Below are 16,864 nucleotides of genomic sequence, written 5' to 3'. Positions count from 1 at the left end.
TGATAAGGAGGCTTTTACTAGAGTAAAAAACATTCCTGGAAATAATTGGTCCATACAGGGGTGCCTGGTTGGCTCACTCAGTTAAGTATCTGACTCTTGATTTCAGCTCAGATCATGATCTCATGGTTTGTGAGTTCGAGGCCCAAGTCGGGCTCTGCACTGATGGCATGGAGCCTGCTTGGGATTCCCTCTCTCTCTCTCTCTCTCTCTCTCTCTCTCTCTCTCTCTCTCTCTCTTGCTCTCTCTCTTTCTCTCTCTGACCCTCCCTCACTTACTCATTTTCTGTCTCTCACACACACAAAATAAATAAATAAAGTTTAAAAAAAAAGAGTTAGTCCATACAGGTAACAGCATCGAAGAAAGATGAGATTTAAGGACACAGCAAAGATAGAGCAAGACAAAAATAACGAAAATTATCATCAGAAAATAAGTGAAAAGACGGGAAGAATAGATAGGTGTAGATGTTATGAACAGTTGGTATTTCAAGAGTAAGAAATGTCCAAGAAACTACATGACTACATTTTGCTGAGAGGGGCAAGAAGTTGTTGACCAAGTATTGACAAGGTACACATATCAGGAGTGGTGGAAGGGGCCTCATATTGTATCTGTTCATTTAGGAGGAGAAGGAAAACAAGGTGGGGGAGAGGCAAGAAAGGGGAGGAGAAGAATAAGGAACCTCATCTGATTTCTCCCATGTCTGCTTAGTCTTTCCTTCATATAACTTCCAACTAATTATAACCACTATTTTTACTGTTGAGATATATAGATTTATTACTTCTAAATTGTTTTTATAAGTTTTTATTTAAATTGCAGTTAAGTGACCTACAGTGTAATATTAGTTTCGAGTGTGCAATATAGTCAACACTTGCACACAACACCCCGTGCTCATCGGCACTCTGCAAGTGCACTCCTTCATCTCCATCACCTATTTTACCCATCCCCCCACCAACCGCCCCACTGGTAACCATCATTTGCTCTCTATTGTTAAGTGTCTGTTTCTTGGTTTGCTTCCATCTCTTATTTTTCTCCTTTCGTTCTTTTGTTTTGTTTCTTATGTGCCACATATGAGTGAAATAATCTGGTATTTTCTTTCTCTCTATCTTATTTCCCTTACCATAATACTCTCTAGCTCCATCTATATTGTTGCAAAAGGCAAGATTTCATTCTTTTATTATGGCTGAATAATATTCATTGTATATATACCACTTCTACCTTACCCCTTCATCAGTTGATGGACACTTGGCCTGTTTCCATACTTTGACTATTGTAGATAATGCTGCTATAAATATTAGGGTGCATGTATCCCTTTGAATTAGTAGGTTTGTATTTTTTGGGGTAAATATCTAGTAGTGTAATTACTGGACCATAAGATAGTTCTATTTTTAGTTTTTTGAGGAACCTCCACCCTGTTTTTCAGAATGCCTGCATCAGTTTGCATTACCACCAACAGGGCAAGAGGGTTCCCCTTTCTTTGCATCCTCACCAGCACCTGTTGTTTCTTCTCATGTTGATTTTAGCCATTCGGAAAGGTATGAGGTGTCACTGTAGTCACTGTAGTTTTGACTTGGATTTCCCTGAGGATCAGTGATGTTGAGCATCACTTCATGTGTGTCTGCTGGCCATCTGTATGTCTTTGGAAAAATGTCTATTCTGCCCATTTTATTCAATTGGATTATTTGTTTGCTGGTGTTAAGTTTTATGGGTTCTTTATGTATTTTGGGTACTAACCCTTTATCAGATGTATCATTTATAAATTCTTTCTCCTACGCCATAGGGTTCCCCTTTTAATTTTGTTGATTGTTTCCTTCCTTGTCCAGAAGCCTTTTTATTGTGAAGAAGCCCCAGGAGCTCATTCTTGCTTTTCTTTCCTTTGCTCCTGAGACATATCTAAAAAGAATTTGCTGATGCCAAAGAGGTCACTGCCTGTGTTCTTTTTGACAATTTTTATAGTTTCAAGACTCACATTTAGGTCTTTCATCCATTTTGAATTTATAAACTACTTTAATTTTGTTATTAAATCTTTAATGTCTGTGTCCCCCACAGAATATTCCCCTTGATGTATATTTGCTTGATACGGTGTTAATAAGCTACATTGCTTTGGAAAAAAATGTCTCTACTCACTATGAGAGTATATTTTTAGGTGTGTTAATGTCTTATTCCTAACTTTATAAAAGATACTGTAGAGGTTAAATATTTAAATACCACATAACATTTTAGAACGGACAGTATCATTTGCTGGCAAGGATGCAGAACCACAGGAGATCTCCTTCACTGCTGGTCGGGATGGACAATGGTGCCGCTACTTTGGAAGAGTTTATAGTCTTTATAAGACTCTCTATATCCTTTCTTACCATATGATATAGCAGTTGCATTACTAGATATTCAGACAAATGATTAGAAAATGCTTTAAACCTTCACATGAAAGTTTACTGAAGCTTTCTTCATAATTTCCTTCAGTAGTAGGTGAATAAATAAACGGTGGTATGTCTATATAGTGGTGCATTATTTGCATAAAAAGAAAGTACTGAGGAAGCCAGAAGACAAAAGACAAAACAAAAAACCTTGATGACTCTTAAATGCATTTTGTTAAGTGAAAGAATCCAGGCTGAAAAGGCTACACACTATATGATTCCTATTACATGGCATTTGGGAGTAGCCAAAACTCTAGAGATGATTTAAAAAAACACACACACACACAGCAGTTTTCGAGAGTTTGGAGGAAAGGAGGAGGGCTAAAGAGGTGAATAACAGGGGACATTATCCGGTGGTAAGACTCTGCATGATACTCTAATAATAGATACAAGACACTAGTTCTTTGAAAAAACATATTGAACTTTAGTGCACAGTGAACCTGAATGTAAATTAAATCAAGTGTGCTTGAACATAAATCCTCTATGCTCAGGGACCCTCTCTGAGTGCACACTTCTTCCTCCCACAAAGTCATCCCTGATCCTGGTTCACCGGTCAGTGTTTGCTTGGCTTACCCAGCACCCCTGAGCTGACTCTGGAAACCAAAGACTCCATGGATCCAGTTAGGATGGACCATGCCCCCTAGATGCTGTGACTCCTCTTCCATGGGAAGAACAGAGACTATGTTAGAGAAGGGCCCTTGTGCACAGCAGTAGGAAAGGCTGGCACTGATGGTAGGAAATACGCTCTGACTATAGGAGAGGCGTTTTACCCAGGGGAATGGTATGAGCCATCACCAGGAATATTCTAGCCCAAAAGCAAGGAAAGCAGCTAAAATTGAAAACCTGGGCAGGACTGAGAGAATGTGGAGAGTATATGAACTAGGTCCATTCTCCTTAGAGGGCACTGAATCCCTCCGTCATTCTGGTGACCATACTCCAGTATTTTTCCAATATTACTCTGTAGCTGTGATACAGAGCTGAGTGTTAAGGTTATTATATTTATGACATTTCCATAAAATTTTTTGTTGCTGTTTACAATATCACCAAAGGTAACTGATGGCAACCTAAAGATTTTCTTGTGAATCTTCTTCACAGACAGACACAGATACGTGAATACATACTTTGAGCCCCAAGAGGCTACCAATAGTCTCCATCTGGCCAAAATTATCCAACATTCTCTTTGTTGAATTTTCCAAAATAGGGGAAGATGGAATGACCAAGACTAAAGCAAACTACGTTAATCAGTCCATGAAAGAAAGCAATACCAAGAACTACTAGAACTAGTGATACTGGGTGGGAAATGGAAAGGAGAGTACATTTGTAATGTAGACAGACTTTTCTCAACTGTGGGAGAATGTCTTTGAAATGCACAGAACTCTGCTCCAAACATATTTTCATCAATTTGGGTTTTTTTTCTGAAATATTTACTGAGACCTTATACCTCCTGGCATGATGGTAGATCTTGGGGTTACAAAAAGAAACTGTGGTTTCTTCTTTTGAACTCTCATGAAAACAGAAAATAAGCAAAAACCAAAACACAAGTCAGCAGGGAATAACCTGGCTCTTTGCAAGGTGGCCAGGAGCCATGCCTCCCACAGGCACCTTTTTCAGTCAAATCCCGGTAAAAAAGGAAGCCAGGGAGTGCAGCTCAGTCAGAAAACATTAAGAAAGTTGCCTAGAATATGAAGTCAGTTTTGTGCTCAAGGCTACGCTTCTTTTGCATCTGATAATTGTGTCACTTTACCCAGGACAGACAATAGAGCCAGCAAAACCAAAAATAGAGATGTTTTGCCACTGAAGCCAATGACTAAACTCACAAACACGCCTTAAAAGACTGGAGATTCGAATCACAGTTTGGGTGGCAAGTGGGCCCAGAGATGTTGCACCAGGTCCCACACAGAACACAAAGAGAATGGGAAGAGGAAGACCAATAGAAATTATAAGGTCAAAAAAAAAGATCAGATTCTCAAACATCTGTGACAGCACAAAAAAGCAGTAATAGCATAAAATCTATACATTCAACTATTAAGTGTTTAGATTATAGCAATCTTGTTCTGGCAATTAAAAAAAAACAGCCCAGGAAACTTCCTCTAGCCAAGTAGAGAGGGCAGGCAGCTCAAAGCAGGGCAAGCGGCTGGGCCAGGACAGCTGCCCACCCGGTGGACGACCGTTTTGCTTTTGCTCATGGGGTTGTTTTCCATTCAAACATAAAGCCTGTTTAGTTTCAAATGTGGACAAATATGAGCATGAATACTTGGGAGGCACAAGTAAAATTCTACAGGTCAGATACTAGAAGAAATCCAGGAACAGTACATGCTAAGATTGTTATTTTGAAATATTCCGTGTGTGCAAAGTGATGAGGTTTTGGGGTGATAGTGGGGTTCATAGAGTCCAGAGCTGGGGGCCAAGAAAGGATTCTTGGGTTGTCTTTGGTGCAAAAAGGTGATTTTATTAAAGCACAGGGACAGGACCCATAGGCAGGAAGAGCTGCCCCAGACCAGGATATGAGATGGAGCTGGGGAAGGTCAAGTCCAGGGGAAGTTTCCAGTGAGACTTTCATTTGCTGAAGAAGACTCCCCAGATAGTGGAGGCCTAACTATTGTCATGCTAAGGTTGTTTTCCCTCCAGCAAAGCATTGGCTTGAAGACAGTAGGAGCTCTTGGAGAAACTCACTCTGCCTGCCTCACTGGTCTGTCAATGGGCTGCAGGCTACAAGGAAATGTAGTTCTCTGTGCCATTTTCTTCTGCCTCTGTTTCCCACACCACTATGGAGCGGGGTGATGCTGGGGCTCTAGGAAATGGAGTCTATAGGGTTCTGGAGATTAGGCTACCGATATGATAGCCTTTTTCCTTGTGGTTTACTAAGATATTTGTAAGTTGATGGAGACGCAGGCCCTGCAGGACTATGACCTCCGTCAGTGACCCATTTGTTGTCCCCTTCCCTGTGTTCTTGGGCCACCTGAGCGCCCGAGGGACGGCACACACATCCCACCTGCTGCGGGGCGGGGGCCTGTCTGCCAGCCTTAGGCTCTCTCTTCGCAAAGTATCAGAAAGTGGGGCAATGTGGGTAGGCAATGTGTTATGAGGCCACATTTAGTATTTCTCCTATTTTTTCATCCTGTCTCAAAACGATATCAATGGAGGCATGTTGCTTGTCAACAAATTATGTTAACTTCAGTAAAAACCATGATGGGGTGCCTGGGTGGCTCAGTCGGTTAAGTGTCCGACTTCAACTCAGATCATGATCTCATGGTTCGTGGGTTCGAGCCCTGCGTCGGGCTCTGTGCTGACAGCTCAGAGCCTGGAGCCTGCTTCGGATTCTGTGTCTCCCTCTCTCTCTGCCCCTCCCCTAATCACCCTCTGTTTCTCTGTCTCAATAGCAAATAAACATAAAAATTTTTTGAAATAAAAACCATGAAAGCATAAATACCTAAGAAAATAGAAAAATATTTGAAATGTATTTAGAGATATTTTTAAAAATAAAATATTAACTATTTTTTATGAGGTGCTGTGAGGATGGGAACAGCCATCTTCAAATGAATTTTCATTACTTTTCTTACGACTGCCTTTTCCCCGCTTTCATTTAGGATTCATAACCTTTCTTGGGCTCCGGACAGGATGTGCAAGGTGTGATGCTTTGAAATCCTGTCCAGGGAGCTTTCCACAGTGGTGAAGGGAAAACACCCAGCGCCACACCTGACACCAGGAAACCTAAATAGGGAACCGATGATCTTTCTTGCAGAGCAATCACCTTCCCCTTCCTGGCTAGGGGAGCATAATTTTGGCAGTTCCCACTTCTAGGGTTCACTCTCTGTCTCTGTTTAAGTTAATACTTCCACGTGGGCTTCAAAACGAAGGCCCAGAATGCCAAAGCATCACAGGCTTCCATGAAGTATTACCAACCATCAGGGCTGTAGGGTTTGGGGAGTGAGGAACAGATGCAGAGGTAACGTAAGGTGGTGGTGGACAGGCCAGGTGGTTCTCTAACACTCACTCCGGTTTCAATAACATTTTTTATCACCCCTCTGCTTTATCTTGTGGACTTTTCTAAGATATTTTATTTGAAGAAAAGATCTAACGATGCCCATAGTCCAGCAATGGAAAATCATTTCAAACCTTGGATATAATTTTCTGATGTGCTGGAATGTGTTCTTTGGGCTTCCTTGGAAAGTGTGCATTAGAATTTTCTGAGTTCATGCAAATGATGAGAATGTTCTGTGTTTTAGGATGAGGACAAGAACTGCCTGCACCCAGGTGGTGAGGGATCAAATTCGGTGAGATAGGAAGTACTAGCGCCCCACCCCACCTGGGTGCTGCTGTGACTGATAGAGCACTGTGTGGCTCCCACTCAAAATATTATGATTAAATATCTAGAATGTTCAGTCACCAGAACAACTCTAGAGCTAACTGCTGGCAATCTTCAGTGGTTCTGAACCTTGCCGCGCTTCTCAAGAACCAGTCTGAGAAATCCACTCACAGGCCATCTGCGGGAACACATCAAGTCCTAGAACTCTGTGGTTTTCATAACACACAGACCTATATGCAAGAATGTCTGCCATTTTACTATTACATTTAAATACAACTTAATACAACAGTGTGCACAGAGTTTTCAGGTTCACATTCCCTTAAACATAACAGCTGACGACAAGCTCATGATTCTCCCGGAAACTACAATGCAAGTCCTCACGTGACAGGAAATAACTCAGTGACACTGAAAATTCATGAGGAAAACAGATCCAGTGTCTTTAATCCTAAAATTCAGTGGCCATGTTCTGTTTTTCCTTGTCAGTATGAGCCCTTCCAAAAGTAACACTTGTCCTGGCACTGAGGTCAGAGACATGTTCCTCCTCCACCTGCTTTGCTGGGGACCCTAGCTCCCTTTCTGAAAGCATGTTTGGTTTACTTCACTATTTTTCATTACACTTTCCCTTCCTTCATTCTGAATAAACAGGAGAGACTGTGATCGTCCCCAGGGCTCTGGAGTTGTGACGCATTTTAGAGCACTTTGCCAAGGCCCCTTGTACAGTCCCCGTTTCCCCTTTGTCCAGGACCGCATAGCTCACAGCAGTGTGCGGCACCAACTCTCGCCTGGAGCAGGACGCAAGGGCCCCCCACCTAAGGAAGCAAGCTTTAGAAAAACGAATTTATATTGCTTCTTCCTCTTAATGATGCTCTTTAAAGACACAACATAAATTCAATACAGTTGCTTAAATAAATATGGCGGAAAGACAGAAAGATCTGTTCAAACACAATCTAACTACTGAACACCCACATGTGTGCAGAGTGTGGCTGCCCTCCCAAATCAGAAAATCAATTTAAAAAATTTACATAGAGCAAAGAGGCTTCATAAAGCTTAATACTGAAGAAACAACTCATATTAGAAACGTAGAAACATGATTATTTTTTCATTAAATTACTCACAATGACATATTGAAACGTAGTGGCCTTACCTGAATTTAAGTAGAGCAGTATTTTCCCTTTTCAGACGTCACTTCTCTGGCAACCTCAACATTCTGGAGAGCAGTCTAGGCGCAGAAAGCAGAAATAAAAGTCCTATGAGCATTCAAAATAGAAATAATAACATCTGTACACTGAAATTGATCCACTTTATCCATAAGGAAGACGTGAATCCCATATACATTTGTATCATATTCAATTTTTACCACACTTCTTTGTGAATTTCTAGGAGTCACTCAAAACCTTGTGAATCATCAAGAGAGGAAGTAGCATGATGAGTATTTCCCAAATTGCTAATGCTATAATATAGACTGAGTTCTGCAGAACACATTTTAGGGAAACTGGCTTATAAAAATAAAAGTAGAAAAGCGTATTTGGGAATCTGCCCAAAATCCTATCTGCCAGTAGTTGGCATTTGGATATAAGCTGTCAATTCCACAGCCTTTAGAATTAGACTCCAAGCCTAAATTACTGGGGATAATATTTAAAAGCACTCCCTGTGAGGAATAGTGTGTTGATTTGATGCCGTGAAGTGATTACTGTTTTTTTTAATGAGACAGAGCTGTTAACTCAGTTTTATACTGAAGGAGAGCGGGTCAGCCTCTACACATCAAGGCCGGGCGGTGGACTGCGATTCCGGGGCTAGCATGATGTTTCAGCTGTAGCCACTTCATTTTTAATGCTCCCATTTATGCTATTTGTCCTCTCATGAACTCAATGGTAGTTTTAAACACACTCTAATACTTTAAAACAACGGCAGGCAGGTAGAATGTCACATTTAATAGAGCAGTCATTTTCAAAAGAAGTTCCAGAGGCACACAGCTGGCTGCGTAGAAACTGCATAGTTCATCAGAGATACATATCTGATTCAGTAGGGGCATCCAAATTCTGCATCTGATTCAGATTTATACAGAGACCTATGCCTATGAATACATGTCTTTTGAGTAAGCTCCACAGAGACATCTGAACCGTGGCCGTGTTGACAACCCTAACTACGGTACAAGCTCCTGGGCTAAGGGAGGAATAAGTCTGACTGGCCTCCAGAACCCCACGCCCCAGGGCACCCCTGCATGTTCCCTCGCCCAGGATCCCGTGACTGCGGGCCAAGCTTGTGGCTTTGATGGAGGTCACCTCCGTGAGGAGGGTCCGCCGGATGACACAGGTGAGGGGAGTCGGCTGTCCTCATCTCCCAAATCAGTCAACTTTGAATTAACCAATTTGACAGAGATTTTCTTGAGGAGCGGGACTTGGCTTAGGAAGGGGAGAACTTACAAAGGGTCATAGATTCAAACTGGTAAAGATTCTCTTCCTGGCTTTGAAGAAGTAAGTGGCCTCGTCAGGGGAGGGCCATCTGTCTACAAGGTACGCAGACCAACCACTGGCTGAGAGGAGACACCAAAACAGAGAAATCTGTCCTAAAACACAAGCATGTGGATTCCAGCAGTGATGTATCTGGATTTGTAAACAGACCCTTATCTCTGTATCACATAGCACAGTTGATACATGACTGTAGCCTCAGAAGATGCTGCATGTGGCTAAAGTTGCTTTTAATTCGGAAGTTTGATGATGCAGAATTGTGTATTGAGAATGAAATCATTCACAGTATAATTCTCAACTCTGCATCTCAAGATGTATAATTTTTAAGCCTCTGTTGTTAACTTTGTTTTCTATGAACTAATTATTTAACCTAACCTCATTTTCTCCATCTCTCTCTCTCTCTCTCTTCTTTTAAGTTTATTTATTTTTGAGAGAGAGACAGAGTGCAAGCAGGGGAGGGGCAGAGAGAGGGAGACACAGAATCAGAAGCAGGCTCCAGGCTCTGAGCTGCCAGCACAGAGCCTGACGCGGGGCTGGAACCCACCAACTGTGAGGTCATGCCCTGAGCCGAAGTTGATGCTTAACTACCTGAGCCACCCAGCCACCCCTCCATCTCTTTTTTTTTTTTTCTTCTATATCTGTATTCCATGGGGTTTGTTTCAGGAATAGGAAATATACATGAAAATTCTCCAATAAAAAACAAACAAACAAATCACTAAAACGTGTCCTTGTTCCACAGGAGCAGGTTAAAGTGTGAGCGCAGGAGCACTGCTCCGAGAGCTGTGTGCTGTTGTGGCGCCTGGATTCTTTGGGTTTGCCTGGAGCCAGGATTAGCCGCCGCCACAGTCCCTGCATCCCCAGGTGTGCGCAGCACCAAGTATGATTCATGAAATAGGGACAGGATCCCTGATAGCTAGACGTCTCAGTTTATGTCTTTTGTTCAGCTACTGACCAGCTGCAGGTCCACCACCTCCCGTTAATGTTTACTTTTAAACAACAGGTACCTCCCCAGAGACTCCCAGTTAATACCATGAGTGAACCAGAGAAGCCAGATAAAAACTAAAAACCAAAACAACAATCAAATAACCAAAGATGGAATTTGCTAACACTACAAAACACCTAAAAAAAGGAAATTCAGTAAATTTATTACTTAAGAAAGGAAGGATGCAGAGTTTCTGCTGACTGGGAAATACAAGGCAAAAAAAAAGAAGTTCCAGGGACCTCAAGACCATGTTCCCCAGCTGATGTATTTCTGCCTTTCCAGGTCTTAATATGAATGGTTCACATATGATGTCTAGGATTTTACGCTGTACTTAAGTGGATGAAATAGGCAAAACTTACTTACTCTCCCCAAGTTTCTTTAGAAGCAGAAATCCAACTCCATTTTTGGATTTAGGGATTTAATAGAAACATTTTAAATGAGAAATTTAAGAAAATATGTATAACTTTAAAATACATGTTCCAGGTGTCAGTTATGGGCACGTTATGTAACGTGGATATATTCCTGCTGTCTGTTTGCCAAATGCTTGCTGTATTTCCTAACACAAATTTCTATTCACTGAAAACACTGTAACACAAGTACCATTGAAGAAAACAAATTCAGACATAAGGAAGGAAAAGTTAAAGAAATAAAATTAAATAAATGAAATCTAAAGTATTTTGGAACACTACTCAGCTATATAGACACTTTAAACAATCATTATTTAATGAGGCAAGACATTGTCCAAACAGTACTTGGGTTTCAAAATAGGATTTGTTCATAAACTTGTAAGACAAACCATCATTATTCAACTGGATAGTAAATTTTGATGTGTTTTCAAAACAACTTTTTTCCATTTTATGAACAATACGAATTTCACAAGTCAGAGCTTTTAAAATGGAAGGTTTGTCACTATTAGAAAAATGCTCTCAGCTTGGATATTACAAAAAGAAACAACAAGATACAATTGATGTCTGCACAAGTGCAGTAAGCTTTCTTCTTGCCCAAATTTACTGCAGCACCCTGTTATAGTTAACAAAAGACCTTTTGTGTCTCTTGTTACAAAATAGAGTACATTGTAACAGAATGACAGCCTCAAATTACACTTGCCAGCAGCAGTAAAATCGTGCATACCACCGCGGGGAGAAACTCAAGGGTCGGGGTTTACATTCAAGTTGCAGGCTACATAGCAGGCATTCTGCACTATAGGGGTAGGAATGCTAGTAATGGTCCTTTAGAGTTTTGCTGAAGAATGCCAAAATGATTTTTAATGATTTTTAATTATTTTCATCATCTTTACAGAACATTAATAAGTGACTCAGTGATGTTTTATTGGCTTGCATTTCAGAATACAGTTTGTAAGATGAGGGTGCCAAGGCAATGAGCTGGTTTGTCAGAGTCCACGTTGGGTAATAGAGAAAGGGAAAATCATATCTTTCAAAACCATGACAGAGATGTAAAAAGAGTGACAGTTCTTAACTCTCCCTTGACCTCAGACCTTTGCAGTTGGCTCACAGCATCTCCCAGTAAGAATGTCTAGTTTCACATCACACAAATCCAAGCTGGTCTTGATCAGTAGTTTACAACAGAAGAAAACATACACTTGTACTACAACCAGGACTTAAAGAGCTTTGCATATTTTTACATTCTCTCTACTTTTCCAGCAGAAAGATGAAGCCCGGCAGAGCCCGCCGAATCATGAGAACTCACACACAGCGGAGGGCAATGGTCCCATCTGAGGCCCTGGACGTTTGAGAAGTCTGCCAAGTGCTGACAGGACTCCGTCAGCCATGGGAACGTTCAAGAGTCCAGACAGCACACCCTCAGCCCACCCATAACCACATACACAGTGAAAGTACTTAGTCTTCCACGTTACAGAGATTTTGGACAGTTTGTTATGTAGCAAATACTAAGGAATACAACCACAGAAATGGAAAAATTATGCATGCAATTATACATTTAACAGATACCTTCAAGCATCTCATATTTGTCTAACTCATTTACAATGAACTGATTAAGCAATGATTATATATACATTTTCTTACTGTATTCAGAGAACATCTTTTGTAGAATTCTTATGGCCATTAGTCTATGAAGACTAACAGAATTGTCTTTTTTTCTGTTGCTCTCATGACAAAATAAATCTGTATACAATTACTGCAAAAATCAAAAGCCATAGTCACAGAGATGCAGTTCTTATCCCCTGGAATTAATGCAACAACTTAGAAAACAGTTTGCTAGTTCCCCATTATAGCCACAGAGATGCAGTTCTTATCCCCTGGAATTAATGCAACAACTTAGAAAACAGTTTGCTAGTTCCTCAAAGTGCAAAATAAATGTATAAGAGACATCTGCTATTTCTTATGTTAACAGAGTTTCACAAAGGGAGCATACTTAAGTCTTTGAAATAAAATGTTACATAAAGAAAATGTAAGAATCTGAAAATGGTGTGCGTTTTAATATGATTTTTATGAGGGTAAGACAGAGGAAAAGTAAATGCCATGTTGATTAGCCATACATACTTTTCATAAAAGCAAGGGAAGGCAAAGGATTTGGGGAAGATGACAGAATAAGAAGCACTGGGAATCTACTCCCTCACCTGGACAACAATTATGCTGGCAGAACCTGTCTGTTGCAATTTTGGAAGTCTGGACTCAACCTGAGGGCTTGGAACTTCCAGGGGAAGACCTAAACGGTAAGTTGTAGTTAATGTTAGCTCTTATATGTGAGCAGCTATGCACATCCATCCCCTGCCTGGTGGCAGACACTGTTCATGTGTTCCTAGAGCAGACTGCACACGACTTTCAGGGGCCAGACGGAGCAAAACATGACCCTTTCCTCCAAGTACTGGCGATGTGTGTTCTGATCACCGATTGCTGCTTCTGATAATGGATGTGCAGAAAAAGAGAAGGTTAGCCACTGTTGTTGCACCTCCCTTCATGTGGCAAGTCCCTTCCGTCCAGCAGAAGGGCCTTCTGGGGGGAATTAAATGTTCTCCACCATCACCGTCATTTTCTCTTTTTCTCCTTTGGGAGTCAGACTTTACAGACCAGGACATGTACATGCAACTATCTATACAGTAAGAGTTAGAAGCAGCTGTGTGTGTTTGGGAAAAAGACATAGATTCAGAAAAATCCTAAAATATCTTATGTTCACACATGGTACAAATACTTGTGCAGAGACAACCTATAAAGGTTTAATAAAAACTAAGCAAAAATGAATTTTTTATCAAATAGCAAACTCAGGGACAGAGAGTATGATTTCCTGGGTTATATTATTAGAATCAAATGTCCGGTTTTCCAACATGTTGACACACACTGCCCACACACAATCACAAAGCACACAAAGAAACTGGAGAGTATGGTTTCTTCAAAGAGGAAACAATCACCTGAAACTGTTCCTGAAATAAAGACCTACTGATCTACTAGATAAAAACTTCTAAACAACAGACCTAAAGATGTTCAAGGAACTAAAGAAAAATATAAAAAACTCAGGAAATTGATGTATGAATAAAAAGAAAATGTTGATAAAGAGAAAGCCTAAAAAGAAACAAAAATGTCTGAGAGTGAAAAGTACATAATTCAAAAGTTAACATGAGGAATTCAAAGGCAGGTTTGACCAGGCAAAAGAAAAATATTGTAGATTGGGCAACAGAAATTATTTAATCTGTGGAACAGAAAGAAAAAGAAAGGTTGAAGAAATGAAGAGCCCAAGGGGCCTATGGGACATCATCTAGCAAATGAGCATGTACACAGTACAAGTTCCAAATGGAGAAGACAAAGAGAAAGGGGCGAAGAGAGCATCTGAAGAAGTAATTGCTGAAGTGTCTTAAGTTTCATGAACATCAACACACATCCAAAAAGCTCAACAAACTCCAAACAAAAAGAACTCAAAGAGACCCACACCACGACACATTTTAGTCACATTAATGAAACCCGAGGACAAAGAAGAAATCTTGAAAGCAGCAGAGAAAATTGGCACATTATACACGATGGATCCTCACCCAGACTGTCAGAAGATTTCTCATCAGAAACTTTGGAGGCCAGAAAGCAGTAGCAATGTGCTAACTGGAAAAACAGAACCCCCCCCAAATCTGTCAACCAAGATTCCTTTATCTGGCAAAACTACCCTTCAATCATGAGGCGGAGATTAAAACATTTTCATAAGTCACTGGAGCTGCTCTGCAAAAAATGATCAGGGAGTCCTGCTGGGTAAGATTAAAGAATGGTAGGTAGTAATTTGGAATTATAAAAGCAATCTTCAGTAAATAAAAAAACCTAATATTATTGTAACTAGTTTATGATGCTACCTCTTGCTTTCTACATGATTTAAGATACTAATATATTTTTAAATGATTATCTAGAAGCTAACATTAATTCTAACTTTGATTTATAACTCCACATTTTGTTTTCTATCTAATGTGAGACACTAATGCATTTAAAAGAATTGTTAGTTTATGTTTGGGGGCATATAGTCTATAAGGATGAAATTTTGTGACATCAACATTCCAAAACAATACAGACAGAGGTGTAAAGGAGCAGAGTTTTGTATGTTGTTGAAATCAGGTTAATATAAATTTAAATTAGAGTTTTATAATTTGAGAATGGTAAATGGGATCTTCATGGTAACCACAAATAAGTTAACTATACAGTACACACAAAAGGAATAAATTTTTTTAAAGGTAGGCTCCACACCCAACATGGGGTTTGAACTTATGACCCCAAAATCAAGAGTCACATCCTTTATCAACTCACCCAGCTAGGTGCCCTAGAAATAGATAAGAATTTAAACATTTCACTATAAAATATCAACTAAACAGAAAATAACTAATGTAGGAAATAAAGGAAAAAAGCCTATAAAACATACAGAACACAAATTTTAAAATGACAGAAATAAGTTCCCTATCAGTTATTTCTTTAAATGTAAGTGGATATAACTCTTATATCAAAAGACAGTGATTGGCTGAATGGATAAAAACTTATAATTCAACTATATGTTATCTACTACAAATTCATCTTGGAGCAAAAGACACAAAAAAATTAAAAGTGAAAGAATGGAAAAAGTTATTCTATACAAATAGTATCCAAAAGAATGCAATGGTGGCCATAGTATCATTAGGCAAAATAAACTTTAAACCCAAAATGCTTATGAGATGAAGGCATACATTATATATTAATAAAAGGTGCAGTACATCAAGGGGATGGAATAATTTAAAATGTGTACATCTAGTAACAGACTATCAAAATATGTTAAACAAAATTAGGCCGAAGGGAGAAATACACAGGTATACCATTATAGCTGGAGACTTCAGAATTCTGTTCTCAATAATGGTTAGGAAGCCAGATCAAAAATGTACAGAAAAGAGAAGACTTGAACAACACAGCAACTAAGTAGACATAACAAATGTATGTAGGATTCTCTATCAAACAACAATGGTAGATGCATTCTCTTAAAGTGCACAAAGTGCATTTTCCAGGATAAGCCATATGGCAGGCCACACATTATGTCTCGATGGATTTGAAATGGTACATATCATATAAAGTATCTTCTCTTACCACAGTGGGTTGAAGTTAGAAATCAGTTAAAAGGAAAAATAAGAAATTCACATTTGTGGCAAGTAAATAGCATATCTTAAACAACTAATAGTTCAAGGAAATCATAAGAGCAAATAGAAAATACATAGAGATAAATGAAAACAAAAATACAACCCACCAAAATTTATGGAACACAGGAAAAGTGGTGCGAAAGAGGAAAATAGAGGCAAACTCTTACATTAAAAACAAGAAAAATCTCAAATCAACAGCCTATCTTTACAACTTAAGAATCAGGAGGGAGGATAACAAACTAAGACCAAAGCTAGAAAAAGAAAGAAAATAATAAAGGGTATATCAGAGATCATCAAAATAAATATTTAAAAGGTAGAGAAAATCAATGAAGCCAAAAGTTTTTTGAAAAAGTCAAAAGAACTGACAAAATTTTAGCTATACTGACCAAAAGAAAGAAAAAAAGAGAAAGAAAGAACTCAAAATAATAAAAAAGAAAATGGAAGTGGTGACATTATTGTTAACTCAATAGAACTAAAAAAGATTGTGACAGTACTATGCACAATTATATGTCAAAAAATTAAACAGTTCAGGTGAAATGGACAAACAGAAACAAAAATCTTAAGACCAAATCACAAAGAAATACAAAACGTAAAGGCATCACACTCCTTCATTTCAAACTATATTACAAAAATACAGTAGTTTAAAATGTATGGTATTGGCATAAAGACAGATACAGAGATCAATGCAATAGAATAAGGAACCCAAAAATACATTCACACATATACAGTCAATTAATTTATGACAAAGGAGCAAAGAATATTCAATAGAAAAGGGACAGTCTTCAATAAACGAGGTTGGGAATATCGGACAACCACATGCAAATGAATGAAATGAACTATTATTTTATACTACACACAAAAAATAATTCAAATGGATTAAATACTGGAGCATAAGATCAGAAACCATAAAAATTCTAGAAAACATAAGCAGTAAGTTCTTTGACAAAGGTCTTCATGATGATTTTTTTTAGTCTGACACTAAAATCAAAGGCAACAACAACAACAAAATAAATAAGTGAGACAACACCAAAGTAAAAAGTAAAAATCTTCTGCACAAGAAAGGAAACGCTCATGGGTCGGAAGAACAAACACGGC

General features: G+C 39.2%; 1 protein-coding gene across 1 annotated transcript in view; it reads right to left on the bottom strand.

The window, feature by feature from the left end:
- The window catches only part of SNTG1 (syntrophin gamma 1), a 602,694-nt gene that overhangs the window by 545,531 nt on the left and 40,299 nt on the right, over positions 1 to 16,864 (bottom strand). The window contains exon 2 of the mRNA XM_029924001.1: positions 7,862 to 7,936. The gene's annotated coding sequence lies outside the window, so the exon portion shown is untranslated. The remainder of the gene's footprint in view (positions 1 to 7,861; positions 7,937 to 16,864) is intronic.

This window comes from Suricata suricatta, chromosome 15, assembly GCF_006229205.1.
Source record: "Suricata suricatta isolate VVHF042 chromosome 15, meerkat_22Aug2017_6uvM2_HiC, whole genome shotgun sequence".
NCBI lineage: Eukaryota > Metazoa > Chordata > Mammalia > Carnivora > Herpestidae > Suricata > Suricata suricatta.
Note: the sequence above shows the minus strand (reverse complement) of the source record. Positions and strands in the feature narration are given on the sequence as shown.